General features: G+C 41.2%; 1 pseudogene; it reads left to right on the top strand.

Moving 5' to 3' along the window:
* The first annotated feature begins 248 nt into the window (after positions 1 to 248).
* LOC148035214 (uncharacterized) lies at positions 249 to 1,304 on the top strand (annotated as a pseudogene).
* The last annotated feature ends 4,065 nt before the right edge of the window (positions 1,305 to 5,369 follow it).

Below are 5,369 nucleotides of genomic sequence, written 5' to 3'. Positions count from 1 at the left end.
TTCTTAGAAAATATCATTAACTTGATTTTTCTTTCTCTAAAATTTTGGGAAATTCATTGAAAATAAAAAATAGTATTTTTAACTTATCCATGAAATATTGTGGCGCCCACTACCGGGTAAGCCCACTGTTGTAACCATTTTAGGAAAGGGGTTCTTGACCTTACAGGTTCTTGACCTGCTTGTAACAGTTCAGTTATAAATGGAAACAAAGCCTCAGAACCAGAGGCATGTTGTGCCATATCGTGTATTCCACATTGGTGGAGACGGCGGGCACCCAAGGATTTTTTGCCTTATTCCCTAGTCCTTTCTTGCACAACCTCTGTCATTCGCCTTGCTGAACTCTGTCATCTACAGGCACCATGAGCCACCCCATGTCCCCACGTCCGCAGCCTAGCTCACTGCACTATGAAGATGCCTCGATGAACCCAGAATTTGGCATGACCACTGTGCCAATGGAACACATGTTTCAAGCTATGTCCAACCTTCTGCTTCAAGTGAATCACACAAACCAGACTTTACTTAACTACATCACAACACATTCACACAAAACAAACCCCAAAATCCGCCCCAAGCCTTTCTCAGGTCTGCCTACAGAAGACATTTTAACATGGCTTGACCATTTTGATAATGTTGCAGGGTATCATCAATGGATTGAAGACAGATGAGCAATGGAAGCTCGTACACTTTTTGAAGGGGTAGCGGCAACCTGGTTCGTGCAACAGCTAGTTGATGTCAAAGGAGATTGGAATCTTCTTAAAGTATTGCTCATATAGATTTTTGCTCATCAAAACATCACGTAGACGGCTCTACAACAGCTTAAAATACTTCGTTAGCAATAACACGAGCCAGTAGCTCAGTTTGCTATCAAGCTAAATCAGCTTCTACTACACGCAGATGCCATGATGTCTGAAGAGATGAAACTTTTCTTTCTCTGGCCTCATCTTAGGCATGACATCTCCCATCGGGTGCGTGATCAGGGTCCCACAACTTTTCATGCTGCCATCCAGATCGTACAACGTATTGAAGGAACTGATGAGCATGACACAAGTCAGGTATTTACCTCACCCTCCTTGCATATGAATCAACACATCTCTGCGCTGATCAGCCTCCTACACCTATGGACATCGACATCCAAAATCTCCAATACAATCCCCAAAGATATTTGCCAGATAGAGATGTACAGGGAAGACCAAAGTGTTTTTATTGAAACCTCTATGGGCATGTAAAAAAACATTGTAGGAGATTTCAAGCTAGTCAACAACAGCAGCAACATGTTCAAAATACACAAGTTCATGTCGCAGATACCGAAAAACATCTGAGCGGGTGGTTGATGGAAGGGCCTCCCCCGCAAATTGAAGTTGCAACCTCTTCTGGTCACATGGTGTGATCTACACTAGTCCACCTCCAGGGTACACTTCATGAAGCATTACTTGACACAGGTAGCACTATTTACTCCATTAGTGAAACCTTGGTCCAGAACCTAGGATTACCCACTCGCATCGCAGATCCTATTTCCATTCTATTTGGGGATAATAAACAACTGTACCACTCTCACACAGTCGCCCATTGCACTTTTTATGTTGCTCAGCATACATTTTCTCATGATTTTTATGTTCTTCCCTATCAATTGTTTCCAATTACAATTGATTGCGATTGGTTTTTGAAAATGAAAGCTCACCTTCAGTTTGATACACTTCACTTAGTGATCCCAGACGCACTCCCAATTCCATTTATGTATTCATAGAAAGGTCCAAATTTTGTTCATGTGCAACACACACTCGTGGATGTTCACACCCGCACAGGCGATGTTCGTGCTTTACTTCAACATTTTCCTTGTTTATTTACACATAGAAAAACCACTGCTCAGATTAGTCTCCCTGTATACCACTCTATTCGCACTGGCTACTCAGCTCCAATTAAGATGGCCTCACGACGATGCTCCCCTGCCGCTAACCAGCAGATCAATCAAGCTGTCTAAGAGATGCTTGCGAAAGGAGTGCTTACTCCTTCAAATAACGAATGGGCATCAAAGCCCCATTTAGTCCGCAAAGATAATGGGTCTTACATATTTTGCATCGATTTCAGGCCGCTCAACAAGATCATTGTCCACGATCTCTACCCATTACCTAGAGTCGATGACCTTCTGGATCAGTTAGGCAAGTCACGTTACTTCACTTCCTTAGATTTAGTGTCTAGATATTGGCAAATTCCCCTTGACCCGCCTGATGCTCACAAGACCGCTTTTCGAACACCCAATGGACTCTACGAGTTTACCCAAATGCCTTTTGGGCTATCAGATGTAGGAAGTACGTTTCAACGTACAACAAACACAATTTTTCAAACTTGATCCAGCAAGGTGTCCTTTTAGTCTATCTTGATGACATTCTGATACATACTTCTACTTGGAGCCAGCACCTAGAGGTCCTACAGGAAGTTTTGGCACGCATTAAAAAGTAGAATTTACAACTCTAGCTGAAGAAATGCAAGTGGGGAACAACTAAACTCAGATTTTTAGGCTTTATAGTGTCTGCAGATGGTATTGAGATGGATCCCTCTAAAATTAAAGCCATTCAAGATTATCCCCCTCCTTCCAATGTGAAAAATCTTGAGAGTTTTCTTGGTATGGCCAACTTCTCCTTGAGATTTGTCCCTCAGATGGCCTCTATCACCTATCCCCTTAGGCATTTACTCAAAAAAGGAATGAGGTATGAGTGGACTTCTACATGTCAGCAAAGCTTTGACAAGGTCAAACAACTTATTTTAGAAGCAGTAGTCCTTGCTCACCCCAACTTTCAGAAGCCTTTTTTGTTACAGACAGATGCATCTAACCAGGGTTTAAGAGCTGTCCTCTTACAGACAGACGAAACTGGTTGTTGGCGCCCAATTTCCTTCATTAGCCGATCCCTAGCCTCTGCTGAATAGAATTACTCGACCACGGAGAAGGAACTCCTAGCTGTGGTCTGGGCCTTTGCTAAATTTCACCCATACCTGCATGGCTCTCAAGTCTCAGTCTGACCATCAACCTATCATTCCTCTCTTACAACAGCATCACCCGCCAGGTCATTTACTACGCTGAATTCTGGCCTTACAGAAGTATACCTTCACAATCAAATACAAAAAACGGTGAAACCCACTTCGTCGCTGATGGATTATCTCAGGCAGAAGTCCAAAACACTCAATTTTTACCTCCTGCTTCAAACCTTCCAGTCCACTTGCATCAGATAGCCGCCCTACAGGATCCAGAAATCCAATCCCTCATCCGCCAACTACATTCTATTCAGCTTTTCCCCTCACACAGGCGCTTCATCATCGTCGACAACATTGTGCTTTATACACGTCCAGGTCAACAACCACGCATCTATATTGTTCCCACAGCATTATGAAATATCTTTCTTTGAAACCCTCCAAAGGTGATGCCATAGATTGGCTTCATCACATGCAACAAGTTCAGCCGCGCCCTCCTCTATAGCGTGCATCAAGCTCAAGCACGGCAGAAACGCTGCTATGATGATGGCCGTAGACCAGCTGAATATGCTGACGCCACTAAAGTCCTCCTCTACTATCCACTCCGACGCCAAGGCCTGAGCGAATCCCTCCATCACAAATGGGTTGGCCCATACACAGCACTGCACAAATTACGCAAAAATACATATAGGATGCAGAGGGAACTCCAACTCCTCAATCCCTTGTGCACATGCCACATGCATGAAGCCATACCATCCACTCCCCGATGCTCTCACATCTTCACAAGCCCTACTTTCCTCTTAGGGGGGAGATGTGGCGCCCACTACCGGGTAAGCCCATCGTTGTATCCATTTCAGGAAAGGGGTTCTTGACCTTACAGGTTCTTCACTTGCTTGTAATAGTTCAGCTATAAATGGAAACAGCCTCACAACCAGTGGTAGGTTGTACCATATCGTGTATTCCACAATATCATGATTTGCTGATGTGGAAACATAATTTTCTATCAATAAAAACTCTTATTTTTGCTCAAAATAATTACTTTCTAAATTTTGAAACATATTTAGCCATCCTTGAAAATTCTCAAAAATTTTCAAAAAAAATTCATGGTATAAACTTCATCAAAAAAATATTATATTTTAAAAATATTCACTTACAAGGTTTATAAAAAAATTTATATGTAGTTTTAGAGTAATTTTCAAGCATTATTAGTTTTTTTTAACTCTTAAAAATTAAAGTAGACATCAATAAGTATTAGCAGCCATTCAACTAGGAAATCAAGCTTTGAGACGTTGTGTAAAAATCTTAAACTAAGAAAATATCTATGTTACACCATTTATTTTTGTTAAACAAAATGAGACACTTACTTGATAATACGCGGGTCATAATCACGTCTTTCAAAGCGCGTCCTTCACAGTCTAGCCCAAGGTATGATGGTCTACTGAGAATAGCAAAATCTCCACATTACTTCTCCCTTGCAACTCTAGCTTGGTGCTTGATAATTCTGGGCACATGAGTAATCGCTTGTATGATTAAGAGATAAGGCTTTAATAAAAAAGCTTAAGGTTATGGCTTTCTTTATAAAAGTGACAATGAATTGAGGGGGAAGAGAGTAGATTTGAATCATCTCCATCTATGCATGAATCGGAAGCGAAATAGGGCAATAGAAAGCACATAAATTCCTCTCCAGGCCAGTATCTTCAAATTGATTGGGTACATTGAGACTCCATATTGACCATAGGAAGCAAGGCATGGCAATGAAAGTCTTTCCCTTTTATCTCTCTCTCTCAATATATGGATTATAGGACCAGTTGAATTGAAGCTTCTTCCCCTCCCATCAATGCATATTTCTAGTCTCTCTCTCTATGCAAAAATAATGCCATTGATGATCTCTCTCTCTCACTCATTCATGGTGCCTACCTCTTTATTCTAGACCCCTCCCTTCTCTCCTTCTCACTCAAGGTTCCTTGAGATAATGTCTTCTCTCTCCCTCTCGATCGCGGCCAAGATGATGGTGACAATGAGGCATGATGAATGGTGCCTTCTCAAAATTTCCATCTCTCTTCTTCTCAATGATTTTTTCAATAGCCTCTTTTTTTCTCCCTAATTTACATTTTTTCCTCTTTCTATTCATTTTCTTTTCCCCTAAACCTTAGAAAATTTAAATCTTCAATTCCTTGTCTTTCAACTTGCCACTATCATCATCAATTGACACACACCTAGATAGTTGTAACTCATAGTCTCATAGGTCACTTTCACCTTTTGCATATGTTAATAAATCATATAATTTCCCTCTCTCACTCACTCACTGTGTATGTATAGATATCTTGTCCCCTTCCTTGCATACATATGTTTAACAAGGCACTAGTGGAAGGTCTTCTAAAGAGTAAAATATGTGCACCATTGTA

The sequence above is a fragment of the Lygodium microphyllum genome, chromosome 6 (genome assembly GCF_053477565.2).
Source record: "Lygodium microphyllum isolate KBCC chromosome 6, Lygodium_microphyllum_v1.1.10, whole genome shotgun sequence".
NCBI lineage: Eukaryota > Viridiplantae > Streptophyta > Polypodiopsida > Schizaeales > Lygodiaceae > Lygodium > Lygodium microphyllum.
Note: the sequence above shows the minus strand (reverse complement) of the source record. Positions and strands in the feature narration are given on the sequence as shown.